The sequence below is a fragment of the Nicotiana tabacum genome, chromosome 11 (assembly GCF_000715075.1).
Source record: "Nicotiana tabacum cultivar K326 chromosome 11, ASM71507v2, whole genome shotgun sequence".
Taxonomy (NCBI): domain Eukaryota; kingdom Viridiplantae; phylum Streptophyta; class Magnoliopsida; order Solanales; family Solanaceae; genus Nicotiana; species Nicotiana tabacum.
In genome coordinates, this window is record NC_134090.1 from 33,674,514 (window position 1) to 33,694,533 (window position 20,020).

A 20,020-nucleotide genomic window follows, 5' to 3' on the forward strand; every position below is an offset into this window, starting at 1 on the left:
TTGCATTCCCCCAACGATTGATAAAGTCGATAACTGGTTCCCCTTTCGTTGACGAGTATTTGTAAGTTCTATCATACTCACAGTACGTCTCGTACTATAAAAGCGATTGAGGAACTCTTGCTCTAGTTGATCCCAGCTATCGATAGATATAGCCTCGAGGTCTGTGTACCAGTCAAAAGCATTTCCTTTTAGCGAGCGGACAAACTGCTTGATGAGGTAATCTCCTTAAGTCCCAGCATTGTTGCACGTCTCCACAAAGTGCGCCACATGTTGCTTTGGGTTACCTTTAACATCACACTGTTGAAACTTTGGAGGTTGATAGCCAGCAGGCATCTTCAACATATCGATCCTTGAGTGTACGGCTTTGTATATGTAAGGGGGATTTGGCAGCAACTTCATATTTGTTCTGAATGGTTCCTTCAATGAACTCCTTCAGTTGATCGATTGGAATGATCCTTTTAGACGAGACAGGTATAGCCTTAGCGGATGCTACTTAGATGAGACAGGGATGGCTGGCTTCACTTTGTGGCGTTACTTACGATTTAGGAACATGTATGCATTCCTGCTTTGGGAATTTTACAACTTCCTCTTGGAATTCCATAGAAATATTTTGCTCAATCTTTTCTTCTGCTTTCTTCTTTTTCTGAGTTTTGTTGTTCTTCTTCTTTCACTTTGGTTATTGGTTTTTTATTATTCTTTATCTTTAATGTTTTGGGTCTTTTGAAGGTGGAGATTGTTTCTAATTACTTATCTACCATGAACAAATCAAGAAGACCGAATTAAGAAATATTCGGAGTGTTGACTGTTGGTTAAGATTATCTATGTCAGCAACTATTATTTATTTTTATGCTCAATTCACCGAATTTTGAATAGATATTCTTACGGATTTTTGGGGGTTTTTCTTCATGTTCTCTATACGAATTCTGCACATGATGGGAGTTTTAGCGAGAGTACACATAGAGTTGTAGCCAGGTGTTTGATGATATGCCTGAAACAACTTAACAATTAGTTATGTTGCTCTTTTACCTTTTACATGTAATTGATATATTTGCTTATTAGAAGGATTTGTTTTTGATTTGGTACCTTATGTTGTAAATTTACATGATTTCATCATGTAATATAATCTTCCTTGAATTTTTCTCTATTTTCTTTGTTTTCTCTGCCATGCATGTTTTTAAATCCATTTTTTTTTTGGACATCTTGAGCTTTTGGGTAGTTTTTATTGGAGTTTTGTCGAATTTGCTCATGCGTATTTTATTTTCCCACAATCAATCAATTTAATTACATCGAATAGTTTGAGATTTCATTAAGTTGTATAGTTTTGTCACTATTTCGATGTTTTCTTTCTAAGAGGAATTTGAGATGATTTTTTCTTTAAGATTAATTTGAGCTGAATTTTTTCAGGGAACCTGATTGCTTTTTGAATTTTTAGTCTAGCTCCTTATCACAGGCTTTTGAAAGTGGAAGTCGCTTAAGGTGGGGAAAAGGGAAAACTGCTTCGACTATAAGAGGTGATTTCTGCACTTTTTTGTTCTAATGTTGTGTGGTTAATTATAATGCAAAATGATTGTGATTTATATTTCATGTGTATAATGTAAGGATGTGTCTACCAGGAGTAAATTAAATGTTAAAATTACGAAATGTAGACCTTAATAAAGAACCAAACACAAGTGACAATGTTGTATTCCCCTTTAGATATTACTTATAACTAGAAATTTGGAGAAATTCAAATATGACAAAGAACGATTTCATGTTTGGATTGTTATTGCATATCATTTCATAATGGTTTTATACCTTATATTGTATACTATTATGTTGTTAAAACAATGGATAGATTGTATTGACGTAAGTTACTAATATACCCTTATTAAGATAATAGATTTCTCAACAATTCAAAACTTAAAAACCAAGATTATTATAAATGAGATGGTGAAGTGGCTAGAAAGTGGAAGACATTGTCTACAAAGACAAGGATTAGTACCTTTACAAAATGCAGAGTAAACACTCTGATGGGAAGCAACATAGTATGCTGTACTATAAAAATATTTACAGAGTCTAGTGCTTCCAGACACAAGCCAGTAGCTGGAGCCCAAATGAAATTTTCGGCAGAAGCATATTATTTTGAGAGTTAATAAGAAGACCTTTGGTTCTTTTTTTTCTTTTTTTTTTCTTTTTTTCTTTTTTTGCTTATTTAGGGGAAGAAATGGGATATCAAATTATTTGCAGAAGGTAAAAATCAAAAGTAAGTAGATAGCGAGAGAAGATTCTGTTTTTGGTGAAATTAGTCATGAGTCAAATCCTAGAGATGCATCCGGCGGGGGTACATAGAGCTTGAGAGAAGTGAAATTCAATACGCTTTTATGTGATAAAAGTAATTGCAATAAATGAAGGAGAAAGTTACAGTCAATGATACTTTCCTAAAGTTCAACCACTAAATAGCTGTACAAGACAATTCAAGGTGCTGCTTCAAGATGTACAAAAACTGAATTGGAGTGTCGAGTTATCTTCATAAGTGGCGTACATAGTTATTCCTGATATGATTTGCATGGAAGTCAGAATGCTACTTGCTGTTACACTTTAGTCTTAGGAATGATGAGTCGAAGCCCATAGACATCTTTCTTTTGGGTACATTTTGTATACTTATTCTTTATGTACTACTGCAGGTATTCAACATCTTTTGTCTCCAAAAATGAGGTTCCAGGCTTCCAGCTGACCAGTATGCACTTGGAATTGCTGGTAGTTCTCATTCACTTTTTTCCTTATTCATTTTCATCCAAAGCTTGTTAGGATAGGGGAACTGGAATCGGTTGTTAGACTTTACAACAATTCAGCAAGTTTTGATACTGATACAGTTTATGTGCATATCAGAAAGTAGAGAAACCAACATGTAAACTTCTCAAACAATAAAAGAAAGATGGGCCAAGTCCCTATAGAATATTAATTTTCTTTTCTTTTCTTTTTCTACCAGTTTCTAAGCTATCAACATTATAATATGCCATTTCTGTTTTTTCCAGGTATTAAATTACTCAAAAGAATGACATTTCCAATCAATGTGAAGTCTGAAAACATTGACAAGAAGCTTATTTTTTAGCAGTTGATAGGTGCTATGAGTTGTAAAAAATATTCACTTTGTAATGTTTATGGATTTGCCGATGAGTTTAATTAGTCTTCCCATCGTTATTGTTTCTTGTACTGAATTTTTAATTGATGAGAGATTTCCTTGTGTAAAAATTCTTGGATTTTGCAGCTTGAAGATGGGGAGACAATTTTCATTGAGAAATTTTATTGACATCTCAGCGGTGAGTGATATCCCTTTCCTGAGGTTCCTTCATTGTGGAGTTTGTACAACTTCCTTGTATGACGCATTTCAAATGTTCATCTTAATCATAGTAAAGACTATTCTATCTGAACGATTTCTTTCCATTCATTGCTGAATTTACGAAGGGTCAGTTGATTCCGGAGTTATATGCATTTACTTTGAACTACATATATTCTATTTGACTATTAGTTACTACAACATATCTGATGGTCTGTGTAGCCAACTATTATAGCTGCTTTGCATGATGATATCTCATTGTAAGAGATTGACTTTGTGACCATTAATATGACAAAATGTTTGATGCAAGTATGAGAAAATTTATGCACCTCAGGTACAAGAGTTGTGCTATATAAAACACAATACTTCAGGAGGTAGGTCATCTAAACTTTGAGGTCGCATAAGGCCCCCTGTGTTATGCAGGTCTTACAATGAAGTTAGTACTTTTGAATTAATTGCTATTCTATTAGCACCTCCAAAAGATGTATGTTTTCTAAGGTTATTGCTAAATTTTTACCATTACTCAGTAATTCCTTTTAATAAACAATTTAGATGCTATGAGAGATATCATTCTGCAGCACAAGTATTTAATGAAGTAATTTCTTCACCATAGAAGCTTGCCAGTTAACTGCACATGCTGTGTAAAATAATGTAGTTGTGCACTATTCGTTCCAAATACTTCAAAAATATCTGCAGACAAATATACTAGGGATTGAGTAGTATCTCTATAGAGAATGCAACAATGACTCTCGGAGTATATGCTTTTAGGGGCTTCAAGTGTCTTTTGTTCATTTTAAGATTTTATTACATAAAATTTATAGTTTATTAACGAAAATAAAGATCAATCTTAGCCACAAAGTTACTAATTACTATTTTTTTTAAAGATGATTTCCCTAAGGATACCAAAAAGGGAGCTTTCATTGGCAATCCGCAATGCATTTAGGTAAGGTTTTTGCATTTGATTCTTACTACTTGGTTGATCTAGACTTTCTAATCCTGTAGAGATGCAGATTATGAAATGATGGAAGAAATGTAAAATGCTTATGAATCTATTGCTGAATGGCTTTAAAGTTGAAATGTCTGTAATTTAGTGCTTTATTGCTTGTGCCGGAAGATCTTGATTTACCAATATCTTCTTCTGTATCTGGATGAAATGCCTTCTGCTATTATATAGAGCATTTGACTTTTTTCTATTATAGTAGTAACTTGTGAGAGGAACGAATATGTGGTATTGCAAACTTTACTAAATACTAAATAGTCCGGTGAGTCTTCTTTTTTAATTGATTTTTTAGCAAGTTTTTATGGTTTCAGATTCTGCTTTTCCTCTTCTATTACCGTTACCATGTGCAGAAAATCTTAGAGAGGTAATAGTGATGTCATTTGGTTTTTCTAAAAATTATCCTTCATTTTCTGCTTTATTTGCCATATTTTTGTAAAATGTTAGTTATTGAAGGAAGTAAAAAAGAAATACCTTAATTTGCAAGAGTTCTGTGTCTAGGGGTGTACATATTTGGGTCATTTGCTTTAAATTAAATTCTGTGTTTCCGATGCCTTGAAAACCTCATTTAGAGTCATCTCGATTTGCGTGCGCAGTCCGGGCGCGTAGCCGGAAAGCTTAAATATGAAAATCTGTGAAAAATGATAACAATTTGGTTATAAAACGAGTTAATTTGACTTCGGTCAATGTTTTGGGTAAACGGACCCGGACCCGTGATTTGACGATCCCGGAGGGTCCGTAGGAAAATATGGGACTTGGGCGTATGCCCGGAATCGAATTCCGAGGTCCCAAGCCCGAGAAATGAATTTTTAGAGGAAATTATTTTCTGAAATTGTTTAAGAAAAATTGAAATGAAATTTGCTTAGAACATGATGGTATCGGGCCCGTATTTTGATTTTGGCGCCCGGTACAGGTCTTATACATGATTTAAGACGTTTCTGTGGAATTTGGTGAAAAATGGATGTCATTTGACGTGATTCGGACTTAAATTGCAAAAATTGATGTTTAAAGAAGTTTTGAGAAAACTTCATTGATCTTGGGATTTAATTTGATGTTCATGATGTTATTTTGATGATTTAATTACACGAATAAATTCGTAGGATATTTTTGAAGTTTTGTGTACACTTGGTTTGGAGTTCCGAGGGCTCGGGTGAGTTTCGGGTAGGTTCCGGGACACGTCTTAGGCTTAAAAACAGAGTTGTTGTAGGCTCAGAGAGGTGGGAGGCCTCTTATCAGGCCAATGTGGTCCGCACGATATAGACTGCTGCCGCAAAGGGCTTGTGTTCGGCCGCACTAGTTTTGGTGCGGTCAGCGGTGAAGAACACTTCACAGGTCCAACTGCGGAAGCCTATATCTTTTGATCCATAAAGAATTTTGAGATGATTCAAAAACAAAAGTTGTAGATCTTCGTGTGTAGTTTTCAGAAACATATTATAATAAGCATTTGGACATCTGTAGAAAATGTTATGGCCAAAATACTAAGACCTGTCACTGCAGAACACAAGTAGTGTTGTGCGGCCGTAGTTGATTTTGTGCGGTCCGCACAGGGCGTCTGAGAGTAGTATATTTAGACGAGATTTTCAGTTATTTTTTATTTTTCAAAACCCAAAAACATAAGAGGCAATTTTTCAAACAATCTTGCTTCTCCAAATAGCGAATTGGCGGTGGAATCAAGGGGTAAAGCTATAATTGAAACTTGAGTTGTGTTCGAGGCATCGAGATAAGTGTTCGGTCTAACCTTAGCTTGAAGGATTAGGAGTTGAGTCCCATTTGCTAATTGCTTCTTGTTGAGTACGACATATAGGCATGGTGACGAGTATCTATACGTTGGTGTCGAGCATGACCGTGAGTCCTTAATTGATACTTGTTGTTTCCCTAAATGATACTACGAATGCTATAGTGGGTGAATTCTTGATAATGAGTAACGACTTAAGTTTATTTTCGTGGAAGATACTTATGATGGAGAAATGGTGATAATTAAGATGAGTAGGAGTTGAGTTAAGATTGGTTATAGCCGATTCTCCCTTGTCGGGATGTATATACTTGTACTGTTGAATTCCCTTGCCGGGATAGTGTAGTTTATTGTTGACCCCTTGTCGGGACTGTTATTATGATCACTGTTGACTGTATATTTGGTATGGTTTGCGCGCCGCAACACTTTTATTATATATGGATCGGGTAGCACGCCGCAACAGATATTATATTGGATCGGGTTGCATGCCGTAACAGATATTATATTGGATCGGGTTGCATGCCGCAACAGTTATATATGTGGATCGGGTTGCACGCCGCATCAATATTAAATGATAAGGTATCGGGTTGTGCGCCGCAACAGTATTGTTATTGTATTATTGTAGATATTGAATTGTCCTTTCATATCTTATTAAGTTGCTGTTGGATTTGATATGTTCCCCGAAGCATGTACCCCCTCCCATTTAAACTGCTTATTCCTATTTATTTTTCGCCTTATGTTATATAACTGCACAGGTTTATCTAGAGTCCGGTCCTAGCCTCATCACTACCTCGCCGGGGTTAGGCCAGACACTTACCAGCACAGGGGGTCGGTTGTGCTGATGCTACACTCTGCACTCTGTGCAGATACCGGAGCAGCACTTGGTCAGCAGCAGTAGGGGAGCTAGCCTTCAGTCCACTGAGACTCCGAGGTAGCCCTGCAGGCCTGACGTCTCCTCTATCTTTTATTATGTTCTGTTATCATTTGTATTTGAGACAGACAGTGATCTTTCTTTCAGACATTTGTATGTAGTAATCATAGTTAGTCCGTAAATGTTGTGACTCCAGTTTCTGGGTAGAGGCATATGTTGATTTCCGTATTATTTTGGTTTATTTTGTCTAAGTCTTCCGCTTAATCTCATATTCTGCTGTTATTTAAATATTTATCATTTGTTAATATAAGTTGTGAAAAGGATCAAAACAAAAGAGTTAAAGATTCCTAATTTCGTGGCTTGCCTAGCTTCTACGAGTAGGCGCCATCACGACTCCCGAGGTGGGAAAAATCCGGGTCGTGACAAGTTGGTATCAGATCTCTAGGTTACATAGGTCTCACAATTCATGAACAAGCTCAGTAGAGTCTGAGGGATCGGTACGAAGACGTCTATATTTATCCCCCAGAGGCTACAGAGTTAGGAAAACTTCACATTTGTTCTTTCCTGTCGTGCGGTTTTGTTTCTCAATGCTAATTGAATTTCTACTTTGTTCTTTCGCAGATGGCGAGAACACGCGCTTCCTCATCTACCGCTCAGCAGCCCGAACTCCCAGCAGCAGCTCCCACGAGGGGCAGAGGGCGAGGTCGAGGCCGTGCTAGAGGCCGAGGTAGGGGCAGAGCTTAGCCCCGAGCAGCAGCACCAGTGACGGAGCCTCAGGTTGATTTTGATGAGGAGGTTCCGGCCCCAGCAGTTCCGGTGGGCCCAGCTCAAGTCCCAGAGGGATTTATTGCTACCCTAGTTCTTCAGGATGCTCTGGTCCATTGGTGGGTCTCATGGAGAGTGTCACCCGAGCAGGCTTGCTTCCTATAGCACCAGCCATCTCTCAGGCTGGAGGAGGAGTCCAGACTCCTGCTACCCGCACTCCGGAGCAGGTAGCTCCCCAGATTCAGACTCCAGTGGTTCAGCCAGTTGGAGTAGTTCAGTCGGGTGTGGTAGCTCAGACCGGCGATGGAGCAGCTATGTCTGTCGATACTTTGTGGAGGCTGGATAGGTTCACCAAGCTCTTCACTTCTACTTTCTGTGGTGCATCTACTGAGGATCCCAGGATTATCTAGACAGCTGCCATGAGGTTCTCAGGAACATGGGTATTGTTGAGACCAATGGGTTGATTTTGATACATTTCACTTGTCTGGCTCTGCCAAGACTTGGTGGAGAGATTATTGCTTGGCTAGTCCAGCCGGATTGCCATTTTTGACTTGGGAGCAGTTTACAGTGTTGTTTTTGGAGAAGTTTCTCCCTATTACTCAGAGATAGGCCTACTGGAGGCAGTTTGAGCGTCTCCATCAAGGTTCCATGATGGTTACCCAGTATGAGACCAGATTCATCGACTTGGCTCGCCATACCCTTGTCATCCTTCCTACCGAGAGAGAGAGGGTGAGGAGGTTTATTGATGGTCTTATTCAGCCGATTCGTCTTCAGATGGCTAGGGAGGTTGGGAGTGAGATTACTTTTCAGGAGGAGGCCAATATGGCTAGGAGAGTGGAGATGATTCTATCACAGGGAGGTGGTCATGGGTCAGATAAGAGGCCCTGTCATTCGGGTAGATTCAGTGGTGCCTCATTTGGAGGCAAAGATTCATATGGTAGAGGCCATCCTCCTAGGCCCTTTCAGTCAGCTCCTTAGGTTTCTCACGGTGCTTCAGGTAGTCGTGGTTCGCAGATGCAGTATTCTGATCAGCAGTCCTACAGTGCACTACCAGCTCCTATCAGTGCACCGCCACTCCATAGTTTTCGGGGTGGTCATTCAGGTCGCCAGGGTCAGTGTCAGTTTCCTCAGCCACAACACTTAGGTGGATGTTTTGAGTGTGGTAAGTATGGTCATATCAGGAGGACTTTTCCGAGGTTAATGGGTACTTAGTCGCAGCAGCAGGGTTCCTGCGCTATAGTTCAGGCACCAGGTGTTCCACAGACCGCACAGCCAGCTAGAGGTGGGGGTAGAGGTGCTAGAGGTGGAGGTAGAGTATTTAGAGGTGGAGCTAAGGCCACTAGGGGTGGAGGCCAGCCAGCTGCAGGTCGTCCCAAGGATGTAGTCCAGGGTAGTGGCGCCCATCCCCGATGTTATGCTCTTCCAACTAGGCCCGAGGCTGAGGCTTCAGATGTGGTTATCACAGGTACTATTCTAGTTTGTGATAAAGATGCTTCAGTGTTATTTGATCCAGGGTCTACCTACTCGCATGTGTCATCTTATTTTGCACCGTATCTAGTTATGCCTAGTGATTTATTGAGTGTTCCCGTTTATGTGTCTACACCGGTAGGTGATTCTATTGTGGTAGATCGAGTCCATCGTTCTTGTATGGTGGTGATTGGGGGTCTTGAGACTCGTGTGAATTTGTTGCTACTAGACATGGTCGATTATTATATTGGGGATGGACTGGTTATCACCTTACCACGCTATCTTGGACTATCACGCCAAGACTGTGACCTTAGCTTTACCGGGTATGCCTTGTTTAGGGTGGAGAGGGACTTCTGGTCATTCTACCCGTAGTGTTATCTCTTATGTGAAGGCTCGGTGTATGGTCGAAAAGGGGTGTTTGGCCTATTTAGCATATGTTCATGATTCTAGTACTGAGGTTCCCTCTATTGATTCTGTGCCCGTCGTTCGTGAGTTTCCTGAGTTATTCCCTTCAGACCTGACGGGTATGCCACCCGACAGGGATATTGACTTTTGCATTGATTTGGCTCCAGTCACTCAGCCCATTTCTATCCCACCATATCGTATGACCCCGCCTGAGTTGAAAGAGTTGAAGGAACAATTGCAAGACTTGCTTGAGAAGGGTTTCATTAGACTCAGTGTTTCGTCATGGGGTGCGCCGGTATTGTTTGTCAAGAAAAAGGATGGATCGATGAGAATGTGTATTGATTACCGGCAGTTGAACAGGGTTACAATCAAGAATAAGTATCCATTGCCGAGGATTGATGATTTATTTGATCAGCTTCAGGGTGCCAAGGTATTTTCAAAGATTGATTTGAGATATGGCTACCATCAGCTGAGGATTAGGACATCTGATGTCCCTAAGACAGCTTTCCGCACTCGGTACGAGCATTATAAGTTCTTGGTGATGTCATCCGGGTTGACAACTGCCCCAGCAACTTTTATAGATTTGATGAACCGAGTGTTCAGGCCTTATTTGAACTCGTTTGTGATAGTCTTCATTGATGATATTTTGATATGTTCCCGCAGTCAGGAGGAGCACGAGTAGCATCTCAGAGTGGTTCTTCGGACTCTGAGGGATAGTCAGTTATATGCTAAGTTCTCAAAGTGTGAGTTCTGGTTGAGTTTAGTTGCATTTTTGGGTCATGTTGTATTAGCAGAGGGTATACAGGTTGATCCGAAAAAGATTGAGGCAGTCAAGAACTGGCCCAGACCAGCATCAGCTACATAGATTCAGAGTTTCTTGGGGTTGGCAGGCTACTATCGTCAGTTCGTGGAGGTGTTTTCATCCATTGCAGCCCCGATGACCAGGTTGACCTAGAAGGGTGCGCAGTTTAGATGGTCAGATGAGTGTGAGGCGAGCTTTCAGAAGCTCAAGACAGCTCTGACTACGGCACCAGTGTTGGTTTTGGCCACAGGTTCAGGGCCTTATACAGTCGATTATGATGCATCTCGTATTGGAATTGGTGCAGTGTTGATGCAGGATGGCAAGGTCATTGCTTATACTTCGGGGCAGTTGAAGATTCATGAGAAGAACTACCCGGTTCATGATTTGGAGTTGGCAGCCATTGTTCACGCATTAAAGATTTGGAGACATTATCTGTATGGCGTGGCATGTGAGGTGTTCACGGATCACAAGAGTCTTCAGTATTTGTTCAAGCAAAAGGAGTTGAATTTGAGACAGAGGAGATGGTTGGAGTTGTTGAAAGATTATGATATCACTATCTTATATCATCCGGGAAAGGCCAATGTGGTGGCCGATACGTTGAGTAGGAAGTCAGCTAGTATGGGCAGTCTTGCTTATATTCCGGTCGGTGAGAGTCCGCTTGCTTTGGATGTTCAGGCTTTGGCCTATCAGTTCGTGAGGCTGGATGTCTCTGAGCCCAGCCATGTGCTAGCTTTCACAGTCGCTCGTTCTTCATTATTGGAGCATACCCGTGAACGACAGTATGATGATCCCCATTTATGTGTCCTTAGAGACACGGTGCAGCGCGGAGGTGCCAAGCGGGTTACCTTAGATGATGATGGAGTTTTGAGATTGCAGGGTCGAGTTTGTGTGCCTAATATGGATGGACTCTGAGAGTTGATCTTAGAGAAGACCCATAGTTCCCGGTACTCTATTCATCCGAGCGCCGCGAAGATGTATCAGGATTTGTGGCAGTATTATTGGTAGGTAGAAAGAAGAAGGACAGCGTTGCATATGTGGCTCGATGTTTGAATTGTCAGCAGGTTAAGTATGAACATCAGAGGCCTGGTGGTTTATTTTAGAGGATTGACTTCCCGAGTGGAAGTGGGAGCAGGTTACTATGGATTTCGTTGTTGGACTCCCGCAGACTCGAAAGAAGTTCGACGCAGTATGGGTCATTGTTGATAGGCTGACCAAGTCAGGGCATTTCATTCTTGTGGTAGTCTCCTATTTATCCGAGAGGTTAGCTGAGATCTATATCCGGGAGATTGTTCGTCTTCATGGTGTGCCTGTGTCTATCATTTCGGATCAAGGTACGCAGTTTACCTCACGTTTTTGGAGAGCAGTTCAGCGAGAGTTGGGCACTCAGGTTGAGTTGAGTACAACTGTTCATCCTCAGACGGACGGGCAGTCTGAGCGGACTATTCAAATTTTGGAGGATATGCTCCGAGCTTGTATCATCGACTTTGGAGGCTCGTGGGATCAATTTTTCCCTTTATCATAGTTTGCCTATAACAACAACTACCAGTTGAGTATTCAGATGGCTCCTTATGAAGCTTTATATGGTAGGCGGTGTCGGTCTCCAGTTGGGCCGGGAGAGGCTCGGTTGCTGGGTACGGATCTGGTTCAGGAGGTCTTGGACAAGGTCAGGATTGTTCAGGATAGGCTTCGTACGGATCACTCCAGGCAAAAGAGTTATGCAGACCGCAAGGTTCGAGATGTGGCTTTTATGGTCGGTGAGCGGGTATTGCTCCGAGTGTCACCTATGAAGGGCGTTATGAGATTTGGGAAGAAGGGCAAGCTTAGCCCTAAGTTCATTGGTTCGTTTGAGATTCTTGATCGAGTGGGAGAGGTGGCTTATAAACTTGCATTGTCGCTGAGCTTATTAGTCGTGCATCCAGTGTTTCATGTGTCCATGCTTCGAAAGTATCACGGCGATCTATCCCACGTGTTAGATTTCAGCACTGTCCAATTGGACAAGGACTTATCTTATGAGGAAGAGCCGGTAGCTATTCTAGACCGGCAGGTTTGTCAGTTGAGGTCGAAGAGTTTTCCTTCTGTTCGTGTTCAGTGGAGAGGTCAGCCTCCTGAGGCATCAACCTGGGAGTCCGAGTCCGATATGCGGAGCCGGTATCCCCATATTTTTCCCGACTCAGGTACTTCCTTCTTCTATCCGTTCGAGGGAAAACGGTTGTTACTTGCTTTAAATTAAATTCTGTGTTTCTGAGGCCTTGAAAACCTTATTTAGAGTCACCTCGATTTGTGTGCGCAGTCCAAGCGCATAGTCGGAAAGCTTAAATATGAAAATCTATGAAAAAAAATAACAATTTGTTTATAAAATGAGTTAGTTTGACTTCGGTCAACGTTTTGGATAAACGGATCCGGACCCATAATTTGACGGTCCCGGAGGGTCCGTAGGAAAATATGGGACTTGGACGTATGCCCGGAATCGAATTCCGAGGTCCCAAGCCCGAGAAATGAATTTTTAAAGGAAATTATTTTCTGAAATTGTTTAAGAAAAATTGAAATGAAATTTGCTTAGAACATGATGGTATCGGGCCCGTAATTTGGTTTCGGCGCGCGGTACATGTCTTATACATGATTTAAGACGTTTCTATGGAATTTGGTGAAAAATGAATGTCATTTGACGTGATTCGGACTTAAATTGCAAAAATTGATGTTTAAAGAAGTTTTGAGAAAATTTTATTGATCTTGAGATTTAATTTGATGTTCATGATGTTATTTTGATGATTTGATTACACGAATAAATTTGTAGGATGTTTTTGAAGTTTTGTGTACACTTGGTTTGGAGTTCCGAGGGCTCGGGTGAGTTTCGGGTAGGTTCCGGGACGTCTTAGGCTTAAAAATAGAGTTGTTGCAGGCTCAGAGAGGTGGGAGGCCTCTGAACAGGTCAGTGCGGTCCGCACGATATGGACTGTTGCCGCAGAGGGGCTCGTGCGGCCGCACTAGTTTTGGTGCGGTCCGCGGTGAAGAACACTTCCCTGGTCCAACTTCGTAAGCCTATATCTTTTGATCCATAAGGAATTTTAAATTGTTTCAAAAACGAACATTGTAGCCTTTCGTGTCTAGTTTGCAGAAACATATTATAATAGGTATTTGGACATCGGTAGAGAAAGTTATGGCCAAAATATTAAGACCTGTCACTGCAGAACACAAGTAGTGTTGTGCGGCCGCAGTTGATTTTGTGCAGTCCGCACAGGGCATCTGAGGGCAGTATATTTAGACGATATTTTCAGTTATTTTTCATTTTTCGAAATCCAAAAACATAAGAGGTGATTTTTCAAACAACCTTTCTTCTCCAAATCAATTATACGAGCGAATTGGCGGTGGAATCAAAGGGTAAAGCTATAATTGAAACTTGAGTTGTGTTCGAGGCATCGAGGTAAGTGTTCGGTCTAACCTTAGCTTGAGGGATTAGGAGTTGAGTCCTATTTGTTAATTGCTTCTTGTTGAGTACGACAAATAGGCATGTTGACGAGTATCTATACGTTGGTATCGAGCATGACCGTGAGTCCTAAATTGATACTTGTTGTATCCCTAAATGATACTACGAATGCTATAGTGGGTGAATTCTTGATAATGAGTAAAGACTTAAGTTTATTTTCGTGGAAGATACTTATGATGGAGAAATGGTGATAATTGAGATAAGTAGGAGTTGAGTTAAGATTGGTTATAGCTGATTCTCCCTAGTCGGGACGTATATACTTGTATTGTTGAATTCCGTTGCCGGGATAGTGTAGTTTATTGTTGACCCTTTGTTGGGACTGTTATTATGATCACTGTTGACTGTATATTTGGGACGGGTTGCGCGCCGCAACAGTTTTATTATATATAGATCGGGTTGTGCGCCGCAACATTATTATATATATTTATGGATCAGGTAGCACGCCGCAATAGATATTATATTGGATCGGGTTGCACGCCGCAATAGATATTATATTGGATCGGGTTGCACGCCGCAACAATTATATATGTGGATCGGGTTGTACGCTGCAACAATATTAAATGATAAGGGATCGGGTTGCGCGCCCGCAACAGTATTGTTATTGTATTGTTGTAGATATTGAATTGTCCTTTCATATTTTATTAAGTTTTGTTGGATTTGATATGTCCCCGAAGCATGTACACCCTCCCATTTAAACTGCTTATTCCTGTTTATTTTCCGCCTTATGTTATATAACTGCAGAGGTTTATCTGGAGTCCGGTCCTAGTCTCGTCATTACCTCACCGGGGTTAAGCCATACACTTACCAGCACATGGGGTAAGTTGTGCTGATGCTACACTCTGCACTTTGTGCAGATATCGGAGCAGCACTTGGTCAGCAGTAGTAGGGGAGCCAGCCTTCAGTCCACTGAGACTCCGAGGTAGCCCTGCAGGCGTCCGTAGGCCCGGCGTCTCCTCTATCTTTTATTATGTTCTGTTATCATTTGTATCTGAGACAGACAGTGATCTTTCTTTCAGACATTTGTATATAGTAATCATAGTTAGTCCATGAATGTTGTGACTCCAGTTTTTGGGTAAAGGCATATGTTGATTTTCGTATTATTTTGGTTTATTTTGTCTTAGTCTTCCGCTTAATCTCATATTCCGATGTTATTTAAATATTTATCACTTGTTAATATAAGTTGTAAAAAGGATTAAAACAAAATAGTTAAAGATTCCTAATTTCGTGGCTTGCCTAGCTTCTACGTGTAAGCGCCATCACGACTCCCGAGGGTGGGAAAATCCGGGTCGTGACACAAACCAAACCAATTGTGTTGGGTTATTAAATCTAAAGACCAAACCAAACCATTAAAACTCGAGTTTTTCAATCTCGGGTTTTCGGGTTATTCGGATTTTTTCGGGGTTTTTTTCGATAAAATCTTCGTAGAGCAAAACATATAACTTGTGCTCAAAATATTTCTTTAATCCTAGTAAGATACAACTATATAAAGTATTTTCCAAGAAAATAATTGTAATACCCCCATAATTTTAAAAGAGGGCAAATTGGTCATTTAGCTAATAATCTATACTATATTAAAAGCACGAAGACCCTTAGCGAAATATCGTTCACCTTTTTTACCCTTTAAAAATAGATTTCACATTGGACTAACTTGTAATTTAAGTTATTTTCCTAATATTTAGGACTTTAAAATTACTAAATTTTATTTACCCAAATCATTCCTTATTGAAATCCTAATATTTAGGATTTAATAAGAATACTATAAAAAAAAAAGGAATCATATAAAAGGTTCTCCAACAAAGTAAAACAATCCGATACATAGCATCATTAAAATTGGATTGGATCACAATTTTTGTTCCGACACTTTAAAGCCAAGTACAAATATTTTAAGTTTAAATTTATACTTTTTTCCTAGCATTTAATAGTAGTATAAATAAAATTAGATAAAAGATTTTTATATAATATTTGAACTCCCTTCATATTCAAATAATATATTCTCTTCATCGTTTTTTGGTACAATGTTTAAAAATTGCACTCAACTATTAGAACAAATAATTAAGTATTTTCTCTTCATCAATTTTATGTGTAATATTTTGAAAATTACACTCAATAATTACAAAACAATATTTAAAATTTAAAAATAAATTTTACATTAGACAAAATTGAAGGATAACAATTTAAGGTACAATGTGAGATTAATCAGTTTCATGTTTGGTTGAATTTTTTCGGTATAAGAAATTGCAAGAATAGTTATACCAAAATATTAATTAGCTACTATTTTTATTCTACATTCATGTGGGATAATAATGTAAAAATTAACTATCCCAGGATAAAATAACTAAATGACCAAAATATTCTTCTCCAAAGTTCTTATTCCAAAATCCTTTAAAAAGACCAAGATTAAAGTTAAAAATAAAATTTATCCAAGTTTTTTATATGGAAAAATCAAATATATTTTTATATTATATTTCATATATTTTATTTTTAATCTAGTGAACCAAATATTTATAAATCAAAAACTATCTAATAAATATTTGTTTCTTATTTAATTTTTGCATTATAATTTTTGGATTGTAATCCCAGTATATTTTTTTGTGAACCAAAAGACCTTGTAGGGTACAGACATTTATTTTTATAAGAGTGAGAATTGACACTAAAAATATTTAGACAATAGAAAAAATTAACTATATTATAATATTTAGAGTCAAATTAGTAAATTACGAACTTGAAACAATAATAAGATAGGAGAAGACAATATTATGTATTCGAAATGAATTTATTAATTATTTTTCTCTCCTTTTAATTTATTTTAACAAATGACAACTTCGGATGTCTTTTTAATACATTTATAAGCTATTGTTTTTGTAAAATATTAACTCAATATCACTCATTTGTTTATTTTACACTATAGTTATTAATTTTTCCTTGAGCTATTGGGACAACCTCTTCGTTTCCAAATCTCTAAAGAGAAAAAAGAGTTAATTATAAATAGGTTTTACTTGATAAATCCTTAAAGAATCTTGATAATACCCTCTCCGTTCCGGTTTATGTGAGCCTATTTTTTTTGGTCCGTTTAAAAAAGAATGACCCCTTTCTAAATTTGGAAATAATTTAGCTTGAACTTCTAATTCTACTCTTAATGAGAAGCTTTTATAACCACATAAAAACTCTGGCATGTTTACCACCACAAGTTTCAAAATAATTATAGCCATACAACTATTCTGATTTGTTTAGGGCCACAAATTTTAAAAGTTTTTTTTTAATTTAAAATACGTGTCCAGTCAATAGGTTCAAATAAATTAAAACAAAAGGAGTAATATTTATGTGTTACTTTCTTGTTTTTAATATTAGGTCAGATAAATAACTTTAAATATAATAAGATATTCCCCCAGAAGTCTTTTGAAATAAGAATAAAATATTTTAAGACTTTTATAGAGAATGATTTCTTTCTTTATTTGAGTTAGGCTAATGAGATCAACATTCATCATTTTCAAGAAACATACTCTTTGTTTTATGACCAAAAATATTTTTAAAATATTTTTTTGTGAATTTTTAAAATGATATATTCAATAATACGAGGTAAGGGGGATGAAGCAATTTAAGAGGCTAAGCCCCTTTGAATGGTGTGGCGTGAGGTTTATCAGGGTTTGGAGAGGATATTTTCCTTCCAACAAATATAATACATAAAGGAAAACTTGGGAAATAATTACAACTCAAATCGGTAAACAAAGTGAGAGCGAGGAAACTTAGTAGCAACTTTGAGTCAAAACCCAACTGCTGGCTTGAAGAAGCGAGGATGCGATGCTTGGAGAGGTGCAAGACACACCAGTTTGTTTTCTTCTTGAATAAAGTACTCTGTTTGGCATCCAAGAATTAACAAGCAATTTCAAAAGCTAGCAACGTAAGTATTCTGAAAGAAGTTTGGTTTCATATTGTTTAACTTTTCAATAGTGATATTGGGATTTAGTTTGTTCTTTAATTATAGTGGGTAGTATTAAAGATGATTTTTATGATGAAATTAATTAGTTGTTGAATTGGTAATACATAGGAATTACAAAGAATTATTTCGATAGGGACATGGGTAGCCTAATTAAGCTGATTTCAAATGGAACTAAGAGGAAAGTGGATAAAACAGAACCTGCCTATGTTTGTAGTTCATGAAGTTTGACACTTAAATTCGTGTTTGTGATACTATAGATTGATCGTAACAAGTTGTATGGAGGGCTCGAGGTGACGTGCTTGGTATTTTGACACGAGTATTGTGAGTAGTAATCTTACCACAATTTGTATTTTCATAATCTGCATGGTTTATATATTATTTTGAAAATAAAATGTGTTATCGAATGTTTGAAATTGCACGAGGGACAAGTCCTTTACCTGATATGGTAATGAATAGTTTAATTGAGATGTTTACAATTATTTAAAATGTTCTCACTGTTATTGACATGTTTTACTATTACTAGAGATATGATTACCGTTACCGGAATTGGATTACATGATTTGATAAAAATTTAAAATGCCCTGTACTGTTTTGAAAATGCTTCCATGTGAAGATTTACTGTTTACAAAGAAAAGTATGAATGGGAGGAGACTTTAAAGGATTCCGTAGCTAACGACGGGTTCGTTAGACCTGGTGCACCTTGTATTTATCGATTACCGAGTACAGTTAGAGCCCTCGCTAGTGGGAAGGTAGAACTAGCATACAGTTACAGTTTTCCCTCGAGTAGGGACCTATAGTTATATTTGACTTCTTTTACGAAGGGGTCCACACAGTGATACAGATTACATGATCTTTTTCTGAAACCTCCCAAAATATAAAGATTTGCTATGACACAGTATTTACCGAGTTTATTACTGAATTGTTAAATTGATTTTGTTACAGGAAACACATGATGAGACTGATTATTATTACCGTTTTAAAAAGGGCATTTTATTTTGTGATTATTATACAAGCATGTTTTCTGACTTGTCCCCAATCAAAAACGGTTGTGGTTAAGTGTTATTACTCACTGAGCTAGCGACTCACTCCCTGCTATTTTTTTTTTATAGAGACAACAGTTGACGCGAGCAAGGATTTCTTTAATTAGAGTACACGAGTTGATAGTTCCTGGTGAGCCCCGCATTTGTTCGCGTGGGCGAATAGTTTATTTATTTATTATGTTCTCTCCTTTTGAACTTTTAGAGTCACTCCATATTCATTTTATTAGTGTCATGAGTATTCGTCATTATTAGACCCATGACTAGTATTAGATTCTCTCATGGTATTTTGGAGATGAAGTTAAGATTATCGTGTTGCAAGTAATTGATTAATAGTGGTGAATAACTATTTGAATAGTTGATGAAGATTATGAGATATTTGGTCGATATAGGTTGGTTTTGTTGCTGATTTTTGAGATAGGGTAAACTTTTGGATAGTCCTAAAATAGGGGAAATTCTGTCCGATTTTCTGTAAAATACCAATGAGGCTTACTTAGGGGCACTTGCTCCTAAGCGCCGGTCATGATCCTAAATTGGGTCGTGACAATAATACAAAATATAAGATGTGTCATGGCTTATCCTAAAATATTCAACAATAAGGACATGTAATATCAATATTGCTAATTAAAAAGCCATAATAAAAATAAAGATAATCTAAAAGTACTAAGTCATGCTAAAATAAGTAGATTAATAAGGGAGTATTGACTACATGTCACGACCCAAAATCCCAACCCGGTCGTGATGGCGCCTCTCGTGAGGACAAGGCCAGCCAATCCACAAAACAGTACATCTCTTTATAATTACTTAGCAGGAATAAGTCTAAATCATGGGCAACATAATCTTAAATGCGAAATAAACGTGATAGAACAAAGAAAACCCTCCCAACTCAGCCCGAAATCGGGGTGTCACAAGTCATGAGCTACTACAGAGTTTACTAATATTTTACAAAGCCTGGAATTATCATAAATAACAAAGATAAAGGAGAAAATGGGGCTGCGGACGTCAACAACTACTCGTTACTCCTAGTCACCGCCTGGTCTGGAAAGAATCAACGCTCAGGAGCGAACTCAGCTCTGTCTGTATCTGCACACATGGTGCAGGGAGTAATGTGAGTACTCCGACCCAGTGAGTAATAAAAATAAATAACGACTGAAAACATGAAATCTCATAACGGCACAATATAGCGCTATCCCAAGCAGTCAAAAAA

At 38.3% G+C, this 20,020-nt stretch overlaps 2 long non-coding RNA genes across 3 annotated transcripts; both read left to right on the forward strand.

Moving 5' to 3' along the window:
• The first annotated feature begins 317 nt into the window (after positions 1-317).
• On the forward strand, positions 318-5,031 carry LOC107797113 (uncharacterized). Of its 2 annotated transcripts, none has more exons than XR_001650603.2 (5): positions 318-552; positions 1,405-1,511; positions 2,664-2,736; positions 3,248-3,299; positions 4,201-5,031. It is a non-coding gene; the product is annotated as an uncharacterized LOC107797113 (long non-coding RNA). The 2 variants fall into 2 exon arrangements; XR_012696916.1 differs by having other exon boundaries at positions 318-471.
• Positions 5,032-17,373: 12,342 nt separating this feature from the next.
• On the forward strand, positions 17,374-19,200 carry LOC107797112 (uncharacterized). Its single transcript, XR_001650601.2, has 3 exons — positions 17,374-17,737; positions 18,034-18,097; positions 18,886-19,200. It is a non-coding gene; the product is annotated as an uncharacterized LOC107797112 (long non-coding RNA).
• Positions 19,201-20,020: the final 820 nt, after the last annotated feature.